A 15145-nucleotide genomic window follows, 5' to 3' on the forward strand; every position below is an offset into this window, starting at 1 on the left:
CCAACCTTTGCCTTCCCCCTCCCTCCTCAGAGGTCACAACTATGTCAATGTGAGCCTTTTTTGGTAAGCTTTTCATTTAGTCACCTTATAAGCTTAGCTATGTGATTTTTAAAATAATTTTGTGCTCTATTTACTACAGTTTTCTAGGTGTTTATAGCAAGATGGGTTGTGTTGGCTCGGTCTGCTGGTTGCTGGAATCAGATGTCAGCTCAGATTTTATATGTCATTAAAAGATGGCATTTCTCTTTACTGGTAAAATCCTTTCTATTACGATGGATTTTTATTTTTCAGGTATGCTTTGTTTTGTGCTTGTGTCTTCTTTTTTTGTCACATCATCCCAAGTGATACCCATGGTGTCCGTTAGCACAGCCTGAGACTCCCGCCAGCAGAAGGGCAGGTCCGGATCCGCCAGCCGGGGCAGAGCTGGACGCACTGTGCCCAGGAGAGGGGTGCCGCGCACTGATTGCCATCCCATTTTGCAGGGTGGGCATGAGCGCAGCCTTATACAAACAGGCCTAGGATCTGAGCCTAGCCGCCAGCTGCTTACAGCCATCAGCGGGGAAGTTGGCTGCCCGGCACCCAGAGACCCAGGGCGTGTGAGGAGAGGAGGCCCTGCAGGGGGGCCGCCAGTGCCCCGGAAAGCTGAGTTCCTGTTTCTCTCTCCACGCTTTTTTAATGCACGAATCATCAGCCTTAAGAAGAGGCTAAAGAAGAAATTCGCGAGTACTGGAAATCCATCCTACGGTCCTGAACCTTTACTATAAATCTTCGGAAAAGAGTCGTCAGAGCAGCACCCCGCTTCCTTAATTGTCTCCTACACTCTGCAAGGGTCATTTTTTGCCTGTTGCTGAATGTGATGCTTAGTTTTCCATCTTTGCGTCGCTCAATCTCTGCAGCATTTGGCAATGTCGACCACTCTCTTCTTGAGATTCTTTTCTCAGTGTCTGTGAAACTGTCCTTCCTTGCTTCTCCTCCTTCCTGCCTCTGGATGATCTAAGTCAGCCGAGACCCCTCGTCCTGGCCCCAGTTCACACACTTGTCTGTTCTCATAGGTCCTCTGTGCTGGCCCTACCTTCAACACTGACCTCTGTCTCCTAACATCCCCCCCCCCCCACCAACTCCAGCTAAATATCTGCACCCGGAAATCACGAGCAAACTCAGAACATCCAAAACTGTGCAAAACGTGTGATTCCTCTCGTAGTGCTCATGTCATTAAATGTCGTGAATATTTCCCTCGTTACCCAAGTCAGAAGCCTGTGCAGCACCCTCTCGCTTCTCACTCTTTCTTCCTTACCCACCATCACATGTCGCCAGCTCCCGTGTGTCCCGTCTCCCAGACAGCTGACTCCATCTCACCGGCCTTGCCTCCTCCTTCCTCACCTAGTTCACGGCAGGGACCTCCCAACTGGTCCTGCATCCTCCAAGCATGTCATTCTGTAACATGCAGCCTCGAGTCATCTCTCTAAAGTCAACAAATTGGGTTTTTATTTTCCTGCTTCAAAAATGAAACTTAACCAAAGCCTTTGTGATAAATTCAAACTCTTAAGTATGGTGGAAAAAAACTTTCCATGATCTAACCCCTGCTTACCCTTCATCATGCTTCTCTCTCCTGACTTACACCCCTCCCAGTACACACATGCTGCCGTAGATTGAGTCTGTCCCCCTAAAATTCATGTTGAAATCCTAACTCCAAGGTGATGGTATTTGGAGGTGGGGTTTTGTGGGTGTGATAGGTCATGAAGGGAGGCCCTCGTGAATGGGGTTTAGTGCCCTTATAAAAGACTCCAAAATGATCTGAAAAAGAATATATATAGATATATAGATATCCCTTTCCTGTATACCTGAAACTAACACAACATTGTAAATCAACTATACTTAAATCAAAAATAAAATTCAATTTAAAAAAGACCCCTGAGGGCCTCCCTGGTGGCGCAGTGGTTAAGAATCCCCCTGCCAATGCAGGGGACACGGGTTTGAGCCCTGGTCCGGGAAGACCCCACATGCCGTGGAGCAACTAGGCCCGTGCACCGCAACTACTGAGCCTGCGCTCTAGAGCCCGTAAGCTACAACTACTGAGCCCACGAGCCACAACTACTGAACCCTGCGCGCCTAGAGCCCGTGTTCCACAACAAGGGAAGCCACCGCAGTGAGAAGCCCGCGCACCGCAACAAAGAGAAGCCCCCGCTCGCCGCAACTAGAGAAAGCCCACGTGCAGCAACAAAGACCCAACACAGCCAAAAATAAATAAATAAAATAAAGTTATTTTAAAAAAAAATGAGAAAGACCCCTGAGAGCTCCCTTGCCCCTTCTACCATGTGAAGATACAGCAAGACGTTTGCAGTCTGCACCCTGGAAGAGGTCTCTCACCAGAATTTGACCATGCTGGCACCTTGGTCTCCAGCTCCAAGCCTCCAGAACTGTGAGGAATAAGTTTCTGCTGTTGATAAGCTGCGCGGTCTCTGGTACTTTGTTAACCGCGTCTGAACAGACTAAGGCAGCTTATGCTCAAGCCACGCTGGGTAATCATACTTCCTCCAGTCTCTCTCCCTTGCCTCCTACCTGCTGCTCCTTTTACCCAGAATTACCATCTACACCGCATCCTCCCCACCTCTCCCCTCCAGCTCACTCCTGCTTCATCATTGGGATGCAGCCTGATTGTCACAGTCAGAAACGTTCAGTGAGCTTGTGCTGTATGCCAGGTACTAAGATGAATGCTAAGCGTCAAACAGATGCTTTTCTCTAGGCAGCTCTTCCTGGACCTTCCCGTCACAGGTTCTCTATTCTCATATGCACCTTACACTCACCACACAGTGCTATAATTTTTAATATATAATATATATTTGTTCAGAGTTGCACAACCAAAGAAGGAAGTAGAGTGATGAATGCAGAACAATATACAAATTCATAATTATCTGCTATTTACCCCAGACTCATAAACTAATTCCTTTAGCTGCAGGACCTCCATTTCCAAGGACCCTCATTACCATCAACTTGTGGTTGATGTAGGAATAGATTCCCAAAGTCTCCACATTGCGTGGTAGAGACACAAACTAAGATGCTTAAGTCCTGGAGGCCACATTTAAGGCACAAGGACCACGTACATCTCAGTTATGGGTATAAACAGAATCATTTAGAAAATCAGTCATCGTTACGCATTTGCTAAACTGAAACAACCTCTACTGCTTGATACTAATAAATTGCCTTTCACACAAAGCAACAAGGTTTTGTGGAATTTGATTAATTTTAGAAAATCTTCAGTATGGCCCAAAATAAAACAAAAACCTTAACACTAAGACCGAAGGTGTTTTGTAGGCAAGATTAAATATTTTCTATCCAGACCTTCGGATTAGGAATTATTTCATCGGTTCCTCCACACCCACACTAACTGATTGTCCCCCCCCCCACCTTTATATTAGGCACATCGTAGCTCGTAAATGTATTCAAATAAGTCAAACAAACACCCATCATTCTGTCACTGATAACCGATTTTAATATTCTGGGGTATTTCTAGTCTTTTTTCCTGTTGCTAGATAAACGTGTGTATTTTGCAAAATAATTTTGTAAGCTTCATTTTTCACTGATATTTTGTACCTCTCTTTCCTTATTTCACCTAATAAGTTTACTTAGAGGGGCAATACCAAGAAGAAAAGAGAGAAATGAAGGATGTAGTTAATATGCAGATTAAATAAACCACATGTTCATTGAACCCTACTCCAACCCATAAAAACAGAAAATCAGTTGTCAGGTTCATTTATAAATGAATTTGAAGCAGGATGAGAATAAGTCACATCTGCTTCTCTCCCTTTATACTGGTGCATAGTATTTTCCTGAAAGTACTTTTCTTTCAGGGGCACATTAGGCCATATACAGATAAAATCATTTAAAACTCTTATAAACTTTCATCAAGAACAGAAAAGTGGATAATGGAATGATTCAAGATAGATCCAATATAAGGAAACAGCCCAGATGACTGTCATCTGACTTTCTGAATCAGTTTGCTCGGGGAGAGACTGACTAATAATGAAGAACTAAGGAATTTTATGCCAATAATCATGTGCTCCTGACGTTTTATTCCATTAGAAATATGGACCCATAAACCACAATGTGAGTAAATATTTTTAGTATATGATGGTGCAACTTCCTCTGTGAATGGCTAAACAATTTGCACTTCATACTGCCACAGTGAGTACATCGAAGTGTCATTTATGTCTGGAGTCATAGCATTTCAACATGTTTATGTTTGTCAAGTCATCTCCATTTTCATCACTATTGAAAATAGAAAGCTTGCTATCCCCCTGCAGCTCTGTACAGCCCATCTTTCCCCAACTCCTCCAAACCTGCCACTCTCCTGGGACACATGGCACGTTGTTAGTAAAGTCTCCCCTATTTCCTCTTAACTCTTTCCTCCACCTTTTTTTTTTTTTTTTTTTTAATGGCTGTGTTGTGTCTTCCTTGCTGTGCGAGGGCTTCCTCTAGTTGAGGCAAGCGGGGGCCACTCCTCATCGTGGTGCGCGGGCCTCTCACTATCGCGGCCTCTCTCGTTGCGGAGCACAGGCTCCAGACACGCAGGCTCAGTGATTGTGGCTCACGGGCGCAATTGCTCCGCGGCATGTGGGATCTTCCCAGATCAGGGCTCGAACCCGTGTCCCCTGCATTGGCAGGCGGATTCTCAACCACTGCGCCACCAGGGAAGCCCCACCTTTTGCTCTAATGAAAACCCACGTCTCTCCCAGGACGTGACATCCCTTGCTGACCTCACAAGTAGTAGCTGGTTTCCCTCGCTCATCACTGGGCCTGGAGGTGGGGTAGGTGCCCTCCCTCCTGCTCACTGTCACGTGCAGACAGTGGTCCCTGCTTTCTTCCTGAAACACTGGAGTTTAGAAGCGCCTGTCATCCCTCTCTCCTGCCTCCATCTCCAGACTTCCCTGGGTGACTCCCCGCCAGAGAAGATGAGAGGCTGACTGTTGTCACTCTCCAACACAAGGCCCTGGATGATGTCAACATCCTTAGAGAAGAGCCTGCCAACACTGGCCTCCCAGCTCCCTGACCTGCCCCCCGACCTTGCTATCACCAACAGTCTCCATTTCCAGCACTCCACTCCCAACCCCCTCCAACTTGCCCTCTCACTTCCTCTAGTACACAGACTCCATCAACTCTTTGACGCCACCATACATGCTTATATTCCAGTGATCTTAGCCCATGTCCTCACTCTTCCCTACCCTGCTTAAACTCTCTGTTCTGTAGTTAGTTTATAGTAATGCTACTGCTACAGCCCTGTAGACTGCCACAGGCTTCTGTCCTAAAAGCACAGGGATTCTGATGAATTCTGTATTGTGTGATTCAGCAAAAAAGAAGAATGAAGTAAGTGCCGAATCATTGTAAAAAAATACATATATTCTGAAATAAAAAGTTTATTTTATATATGTATATAAAATAGTTTAGATACATAATAAACTTTTAATTTTAGAATAGTCTTAGATTTACAGAAAATGTGGTGAAGATAGTACAGAGTTCCCACATATCCCCACACAGTGTTTCCCAACTGTTAACATCTTACGTTAGTGTGTACGTTCGCCACAGCTAATAAACCAGTGCTGAATAAAGGCCACACTTTATTCAGATTTCCTTAGCCTTAGTTTTTTCCTAACGCCCTTTTCTGTCCCCAGATGCCTTGCAGGACACGTTAGTGGTTATGTCTCCTTAGGCTCCTCCTGACTGTGACAGTTTCTCAGACTGTCCTTGTTTTTGATGACCTTGACAGCTCTGAGGACTACCGGTCAGGTATTTGGCAGAACGTCTCTCCATTGGGAATTTGCCTGAAGTTTTTCTCCTGAACATATTCTGACAGGAGAGGACTTCCTTTTTGAGAAGGTGCAGATCTTCTGCTTACAATTTTACCTGCCTAGTGTTAGAAGTAACGTTTATAGACTAGCTTCTGGCTCCATCTGTTACAGACCTTGTCTTCCATCGTCCAGATGCTTCAATGCTGGGTATCCCAGGACATCTTGTTCCAAATACACCTAGAACCTGACTTTCTTTCCTGCCACTACTAGGTGCCCCTGTTCAAGCTGTCACCTTTCACTTGTGTTACTACAAAAGCCTCCTAAATGTTCTCCTATGTCCCTCCCTTGTTACCCCTGAAGGTCCATTTTTCACACAGTAGGTAGAATGAGTTTTCTAAAACAGCTCAGGTGTGTTCCTTCTCCGTCAAAACCCTATTTTCACGGGCAGTAAAATTCATCTTTGTGGTCGCAGAAGAGGCCCTGCCCACCCTGGCCTCTGGGGTATCACCTCCTCCTTTCCCATCTCTCTCATGCTGCTCCAGCCACCCTGCCCTTGCTGTTCTCTGAACACGCCAAGCACGTGGCCACCTCTGCGGCTGTGTATCTACTGTCCCCTTTGCTGGAACTGTTCTTCCTCCAGATGGTGCACTTGAACTGCCTCTCCTCCAAACAGTGCCTGGCTTCTGCGCCTGCGCACCCTAACCATCTGCTGCATGTTCCCTTTCTCCATGGCACCTACCTCTGTCTGCTGACTGTTGGCTTGTTGTCTGTCTTCCTCATTGGAATATAAGGTCCATGAGGGGAGATGGTAGGGATTTTATCCTCACTGCTGTATCCCTGGCATCTAAAAGGGTGCTGAGTGAAGCTTATAGTGGCTCATTCACTTATTCAAGATGCATCTGGCACGTAACAGGGGTTCATGAGTTTGGGTGAGTAAAATGAATGAGTGAGTGAATGGAGCCTGATCCTACAACTGAAAGCCTCTACTGATATTCCTGGTATATCCCTAAGTAGACATCCTGTAGCTTTTTCATTATTTTCTTGTGAGTAATCTCCTAGTAGGTCTCCAGGGGGTTCTGTTAGCTGGGGTTACCAAAGTTTTATACTGACTGCACATTGTTCCAGGCTTAGTTTTCAGATACCTTGATACACTGCTATTTGGCTGGTATTATCTACTTTTCTTTATACCCCTCCCATACTCTGGTTATATAACTGTATTCGTCATTTTTTGACTATACCTCACTCACATTCCTGCTTAAAATGCTTCTACCTGCTGGAAGAACCAGCTCAAATCTTATCTTGACTAAGAAGTCTTCCCAGCTTCCTCCAAATTGTAGTCTCTCTTCCTTTTCACAGCATACATCAAAATATCCAGAGTGAAGCATGAAGAGAAAAAAGAGTTAGAAAACACAGAGAAGAGAGTCGGAGCTGTAGAAGATATGGTGAAAAGGTCTAGCCTGTGAGTGATTGGAGTCCCAGAAGGGGAGAAGAGAGATGTTAGAGAAATGTCTGATGTTGATAAAAAGTGTCAGTTACTGTGAACTTTACGGGTAAACAGTGGAACCTCAAAGGGCCAGGAAGGGTAATCCCAAAAAATATTACAATTTATTATAAAGTGATAGTAATTCAGGCAGTGTTGTATTGGCTCAAGGATACGCAAATGCATCAATCAATCAAGTTGAAGTCAATTTAACTCAATAAAGAACCACTTGGTAAGCAGTTTGGAAGTAGAGGAGAAAAGATTTAATACTTCATAAGAAACACATGGAAAAGCAGCTATCTTTAGGATAAGTATTTTAATTGAAGTACAGTTAATTTACAATGTTGTATTAGTTTCAGGTATACAGCAAAGTGTTTCAGTTATACATATATACATGTGTGTATATATATAAATATATATATATATAAATATATATTAATTATTTTTCAGATTCTTTTCCCTTACAGGTTATTACAAGATATTGGGTATAGCCCTGTGCTATACAGTAGGTCCTTGTTGGTTATCTATTTTATATATAGTAGTGTGTATATGTTAATCCCAAACTCCTAATTTACCCCTCCCCCCCAAATGTTGGTTTTAAAGAAAGCTATAGGTTATATGATTAGAATCATTAGTAACAGAGGAGTTGAATTTAATGCTATGTTAAATGATGTGCTATCCTAAATTTCTAATGTATCTTTAGCAAGCAAAACCTGCTTGATAATTTAAAATATGAAAAAATGACACTAAATTTCATGATTAAGGTAAGAGACAGGTGTAATTTCAAAACATATACCAACTAGCAGATCTGAATTACATAGTTTTTATGGCACAATAAAATTAAACATTAATTCATAGTCTCATCCAGCTGAAGGGGTTGAAAAAATCAACCAGTGGACCGAATGCAATATTAACTATCCCTTTCTGTTCCCGCTCTTGTTCCCTTTTATGGGAATCCGTGTTGATGAGTGAACTTTGGCTTCAGAGGCTAGGAGGGATTCAAGGTTCCAACTTAGCTAGAACGAGATGCTGAGATCCTGGAAATGGAAAGAGTTCCACATTTTCAAGAAGGGAACAAAGCACTAGACCTCTTACTAACTTAAGGTTGCCCTAAAAATGCTTTTGATATAAAACTCAAAATGAGTACGGTTGGGTGTCAACCTTGAGTAGGATTTCCTGACCATGTAACGCCCATTCCCACCTCCTGGTCGATGTAGTTCCCCGACCCCTGCTGACTCTCCTCATTGCTTAGAGGGCTTTGCTCTCCTCCCACCAATCCCCAGACACCGCTCGCTCTTCTGAGCTACCATGTCCTTGGGGCTTAGCCTATGCCATCTGGAGCTGATAGTATTTTCTGTTAGCATATTACCCATCTCCCTAATTGGATTGAACTCTCATAGCGGGGCCCCGAATCTTCAATCTCTGTTAGTGAGTAAGAATTTGGCAATTTTTTTTTAAATTAGTATTTTACTTTTATTTATTTATTTGTTTATTTATTTATTTATTGGCCATGCCACGTGGCTTGCGGGATCTTAGTTCCCCCACCAGGGACTGAATGTGGGCCCACGGCAGTGAAAGAGCTGATTCCTAACAACTGGACCGCCAGGGAATTCCAAAGAATTTGATGATCGAAAAGAGCTTTAGAGAGACTAAAACAGCCATGGCAAGGCAATGGGTTGGCAACACCAACATGTGTCTGCCCTGCTGGTAGCTTCGTTTGACTTAGGTTGAGCTTGCCAACCTCTAAAACCCAAAGTCGTTTTTATATTGATTCAGTTATAACTCTTTCTCTTTCCTCCAACTCTTCGTCTGACTCTTTTTCCACCACTCCCTGCCCGCCCCCCACTTGAAGGCAGGATTTTATATTTGCCCCTCTTCTATTGCCTCTCAAATCTGTGCTTAGCTCTGTCCGGGAGTGTGTTCCTTTTCGTCTGGCGCCATCCCAGAGTTGAGGAAATGTCCTTCCACCTGTTTTTTGTGTAGCAGGAACATGCTGATTAAATGAGTCAGGGAGGAGATTGGCAAAGCTATCAAGAGAAATGATAGCGACAACCATCACTCCTCAAGGCAAGAAATGACATCTTAGGAACCTCCCTGTTACCCATCCCCTTCTCAATAAGAAATGTTTAAAATAATGACTTTGGTCCATAAAGTTTTTGTTTCAAATCTCTGTTTAAGACGTCAGAGGACTCTGAGTGGTAAATTAGGGGAGATCTCTCTTCTTCAAATATCTCTGTGTTTTCCAAATACTTTATAATGAACACATATTCCTTTTAGAGTCAGAGAAAAACATTTTTTAAAGCAAGATGGTATGTGAAACATCTTAAGATTTCCATGGAAAATCTGATGTACAATGAAACTGAAACCATGTAAAAAGATTGGACTGCTGAAATCATCATCCCAAGATGCTGATACTGTTGAAAAAGATGAAAGCGTGATTAAAATTACAGTTTTGGGTGGGGAGAGTGGTGAGGAATGGAAAGATAACTCACATTTTTCCTCCTCCATAATACATGACAAGTAAAAAAGCCAGACTCTTGAAGTGATTTGAGTGATTCTGCTGAAGCAAGAAACGCTTAGTATGCCTCTGCCAGAAAGATTTAGGCGAGCTGCATAAACCGTAAAGAGACCAATGAAAGTGGAGAGAGTGATGGATTTGAAACAAAACTGAGGAGGAAGCATTTCAGTTCTATTTTACAAGTCATATCATCGCAAGATCAGAGTCTGAGTCCATAAATATGAAAGGAGTCGACAGCATTTGGCAGAAGTTGGAAAATATTTAATTTATTAAATGTAACCATAATGTAGATAAAGAAGAATGGGCTACAGTGGGATCAAAAAGCTACTTTAAACAAGGCCCTACTGTATAGCACAGAGAATTATATTGAATATCCTACGATAAACCATAATGGAAAACAATATAAAAAAAGAATGTATATGTATGTATAACTGAATCACTTTGCTGTACAACAGAAATTAACACAACATTGTAAATTAACGATACTTTAAAAAAAAGTAATTAAAAAAAAGCAACTTTATCTTTCCTCAAGACAGCTCCTGTAAATGCTCCCTTCTCCTTCTTGTTTCCCAGACAAAATTTCTAATAGGTCTCATAATTTTTGTAATTTTTCTCATTACTCTTGGATCATTGACTATCACCTAGTCACGTTTGGTCATTAAAAATTCTCATTTTAGTAATGAAATGCCTGGCCTGGACTACTAATAAAACCCCGAACGTAAGATTTCTCCCGTCCCCAGTTCAGGCCTGCAATGGAGGGGGGACCCTAGCTGATAACCCTATTCCCTGCTCCAGGCTTCTCCCCTTTCCTGCCATCCTTGAACCCGACCCTTCTCTCATCTTCCATTCAAACATTTGCCAAAGGAAAGCCTGTTTCTAGTAGCTTCTTTCCAGGCTGTCATCTGGACTGCTTTTAAAATGTGCCTGAAGGGACACCGTGTACACCGAATATCTTCAGGATTTCTATCTGGGGAGAAGAAGTGGGGAGGGGATTCAGGTAGTGTGGGTGATGGTCTTAGTGTCTGGGACTCAATGTCCCACTTCTAGACCGGGATTTGCAAAGTCCTTGACCGAGAAGCCCCCAGCTGCGGTGCAGCGGTGCTCGGGACCACCTCAGCTGGAGGACCACTGCTTGCTGTCCCACCCGCCCCCCTGCTTTCTGTTATGTTCCAATCGTCCCCAAGAGAGACGTTCTGGTGGCGCTGGTTCACTGCTGCTCAGTGTGGCTCACGCCTGCTGGGCATGAGCCAGCCTCCTGGACTTGCTGTGGAGAGGCCAGCTCACCAACCAGGCGTTGCTTCCTGGAGTTACAGAAATTACGGGGTGAAGCGGCTGGGGGTGGTCGTGGTGAGGCGGTCTGGAACGGTGAGGACTGTCACGGGGGCAGCTCTCTTCTCAAAACGGTGTTCCATAGGGGAAGCACTTAGGGACTCAAGACCCCTTCTCCCTGAGTCACCATTTCATAGCGGACACACCTCAGTGAGATCTTGCAGGGCCCAATCTCTGCTATGGAATCCACATTTTCCCTTTGTGTCCCCAGGCTCATCCAGAAAGCCCGTCAACATCCCAGGGGAAGAGCAAATCTCTTGGAGAGTAGCTAGTGGTCAAGAGACTCAAAGACAAGGTTTAATGTACAGACAACTTTCCTGCAAGAAGAGCAACCCAGATTTGCCCCAGTACTAGGAATCCTGGAAACAAATCTAACCATCGTGGGATGAGAGTGCAGCTTTTTCACACATGGTAACCCAGAGGTGTCAGGAAGTGTAGGAAGTCTCATCTCATTTTTAATATTTTTGCCCAGGGATTCTTAACCACTTTTGTATTGTAGCCCTTTTTGGCAGACAGGTAAGACCTACGACTGCCTTCTCAGAATGTGTTTAAATAGATAAAAATAAAATCAATATGATTACAAAAGACACCAATAATATTAAAATGCACTCATTAAAATATTTAAAAAACAACCCCCCACCCCAAAAATAACAAGAACGAAAAAGAAAGCCTTTCAAACGCCTTGCTGATGATTCAGATGGTTCCTTATGATAGAGCCCTGGCTCCCACGCTGGGGCCATAGATCCCTGTGAAACCACAGATTCCAATTCCCATGTCGCTTTCACAACCAGTGGCTACTAAAAGGCCGCCTGCTATACTGTGTAGGTCCTCGAAAACTTGCTTGACACTGAAAAGGGATATTTATATCTGCTATCACCGATTTGGACACAATGGGACAAAAACCACGTCTGAGAACGGTGTTCCGTTGGAAGATATTTTAAAAATCCCCAGCAAGGGTCGAGTTTTGACTTTTAGAAGGATCTACGGATGATTTTGATGTGCCACCTTTGGGCACCATTGAAAAGCATCTGAAATGGATCACGCTGGCAACTCATGGAAAAAGCCAACAAGGAGCCAACACGTGGCTCCATCAGATGTTGGTGTGGCGTGCATGGGCAATGAGAGGACGCCCCAAAGCGTGTGACGAGGTCATAAATGGTGCTCGTTCTTCCTTAAAGGCTTTCCAAGGCCACACACTGCTCTAAACAGGGTGAGGGAAGCTGGTGCGGAACCAGAATGGAGTGAACCTTATAGTGGGGGCGAGACAAGGAAACAGGTTAAATATGCCTTAACACATACTTTTGGAACACCTACTGTGCCCCAGGACTGTGGAGTAAGAAGGTGAATACAGAAGATGGATGATGAACTCTGGTTGAGGTCATGCAGAAAGCTACACAAGAGGGGACTGCTTAGGCTGCCTCTTAAAGGACAAATAGAATTCATCTGTTGGACTCAGCTGGACAAGAGGCAGGAAAGGCTATCCAGGGGAGAGGGAACCACACTTTGGAAACAAAATGGAGACGAGAAAGAGCATGGCCCGATGTTCCAGGAACTGAACTTGCCAGCCTAGGGCGGGGCAGGATGGGAGGAGAGTGGTGGACAGTACAATGGCAAGAAGTCTGGCAGGGGCCAGCTCCAGAGGAGCCTTGCCTGTTAAGTACTATTTGGGAATCTGCTCTATGGAAATGGAAGGCTGCTGAGGAGTTTAATCAAAGAAGTGACATGATCCCAATCTCCTGGGGAGATGGTTAGTGGGGCACCAGCAGAGGCAGGGAGGGTAGTTGGGGGCTTTTGATATATAGTCCTGGTGGGGAGCTTCTGAAGCCTTTAAGCAGCTCAGGGGTGATGAAAGTGGCTGCAGTCAGGCGGTGTGGGCTGATTGGATGACGTTAGGGAGGGGCGGAGGGAGGTGCATGACTTCCCAATTCCTGCCTCGGTGGATGGGGGCAGGAGACAGGTCCCCCGACAGTGTCACTACAGGAGGATCACACCAGGTCGGGAGGGTGACGAGTCCAGCTTTGAGATGAACTCTGAAAACATTAACCAATTTGCAGGGAGGTGAAATCTGAGAGGAGCAGCTAGAGAAATGGGAGGAAAACGAGGAGAATCAGAGTCACAGAAGCCGAGGGAGGTGAACATTTCCAGGAGGGAGTCGCGAGGGAAACTGTGAGTGGAAAAAAGGTCAGTCACATTTGGCCGCCGGCAGGTCAGAGGTTCCTTCTGCAGAGACCCGGGTGAGGCCGGGCTGCCGGGCTGCAGAGGGGGGAGTGAGGAAGCGGGGGAGGCGGTGGGCTCTCTGGGTCGGGAGATTAGATCCCACAGGTGTTCTGGGTTCAGGAGGACGGGATTTCAGCTAGCCTCCATTCGCAGTATGTTTGCAGAGTCGTCTGAAGTTATAATTGCGGTTTATTTCTCTGCATAAGCTTTGATGATAATGGTGAACTGGGATAAGAAACTCGCCATAATATGAAGAGTGACACTGAAGATGAAGAAAATATTGCCTGGGGCGCTTGCCAAAATACGCCAAAATTTGGAGGCCAGAGAGAAGGTGCCGAGGGCGGCAGGGCTGGGTGACTCGCTTCCCTCGCCCCAGCCCTCCTACCCCCCGTTGCTCCCGCCGGCGCCGGCATCCCCACCCAGCCCCGCCTCCTTCGGGCTCCCGGGGCGGATACGGGGCGTGGCCACCCGCCGCCCCGCCCCTCAGCCCGGGTCACGTGATCTGTCAGTTTGCGGAGATTGGGGGGAAAAATGGCCGCCGGCTGAGGTGAGGGCGACGCGCTGAAAGCCGCGGTCTCTCCCTTTCTAGTCTTCTGACAGCGCCTGCGGCAAAGCGGGCCCTTTCTGCCCGAGCTGTGGAAGCCGTCCTGGGTCCAGGTTCTGAGACGGTCGGTGTGGTGGTCGGCGGGGAGGGGCCGTGGTGGGGTGTGTAGGGGGACGAGGCCGAGCGAGGAGGGAGCGGAGGAAGGGTGAGGCCGGGTGTGGGGAAGGGGCCGTGGCCGGGTGAGGGGGGCGCGAGGCCGAGTGCGTGTGCGGGGTCGAGGGAGGGGAGGGAGGGGGCGGGGTGGGGCCGGGGGGCGCCGGTGTTCGGCTTTCCGGGCGGGTCCGCGCTTGCTGGGGCGCCGGGAAGGTCTTGGACTTGCTGTCGCAGGTGGTCAGCCTTTTGCTGGGGTGAGATGGGGGATGCTAGTGAAACAAGTGTCTTTTGGTTTGGTTTTCGGAGCAGCCGCAGGCACACCCACCACCTCAAGAACCCCCTTAGCTGGTACCGCTAGGGCAGGCGTTCGAGGTTTCTTTCCCTGGGCTTCCACGGAGGAGGTGGTTGGTTTTTCTCCCTTTGCTTTCATATTGGGCTCCATTACGCCATTGTCCTGTGCAGGCCGTTATATCAGCAAAATATCTGCAAGCCATTGATTACGACGCTTCCTTGACTAATTTATAGGGAAGCGATTTGTCAGCCAGTAACGTTGGATTATTTTTCTTTAAAATTGTTTTGACACATAGTCAGGTTTAAACCAGTGAAGAATATTTTCTTATTAATAACTATTTATGGAGCCATCTTTGCTAGCCGCTAGGGGGCACTGGTTAAAAATGTAGCTTTCTTAGCCTTACCCTCAGAATTCCCATTCAGCGGGCCTGGGGTGTGGCTCAGGAATCACCCCTTCAGACAGGTGACTGTGATACGTTCTGTCACTGTCCCCACCTTGACGACACTGAGGATCAGACATCTAAATTTTTTTAAAGCACCTTAGGAGACACTGATGCAGAGCCAAGGGTGAGAAATGCGGCAGCAAGGTTGTGTTCTTTGTTCTCTAGCTTTACGAGCGTGGACACTTTCATCAGAATCATTTTGGGGTGCTTGTTAAAATGTCAGTGTCTGCGCCCCAGATCTACTGAATAGGATTCTCTGGGGGGAGAAGCCCAGGGAATTTGTGTATTGATAAGCTTCCTGAGTAACTTTGATGCACACAGGTTTGAGAATCTTTGTTTTACACTCTGTGCGAGTGATTTCCAGGTCTGTTTTTCCAAAAACTGGGT

The 15145-nt window shown here is 45.9% G+C and overlaps 1 protein-coding gene across 16 annotated transcripts in view; it reads left to right on the plus strand.

The window, feature by feature from the left end:
- The first annotated feature begins 13030 nt into the window (after window positions 1-13030).
- Window positions 13031-15145, plus strand: part of KIDINS220 (kinase D interacting substrate 220) — a 105789-nt gene continuing 103674 nt past the window's right edge. For 9 of the 16 annotated variants that reach the window (XM_082425803.1, XM_082425814.1, XM_082425816.1 and 6 more), the window contains exon 1: window positions 13833-13995. The gene's annotated coding sequence lies outside the window, so the exon portion shown is untranslated. Of the gene's footprint in view, window positions 13292-13807; window positions 13996-15145 lie in introns of those variants that run through there. The other 7 variants (XM_082425807.1, XM_082425805.1, XM_082425809.1 and 4 more) reach the window with 5 other exon arrangements.

Source organism: Balaenoptera physalus (assembly GCF_965194825.1).
Source record: "Balaenoptera physalus genome assembly, chromosome: 15".
Classification (NCBI taxonomy): Eukaryota; Metazoa; Chordata; class Mammalia; order Artiodactyla; family Balaenopteridae; genus Balaenoptera; species Balaenoptera physalus.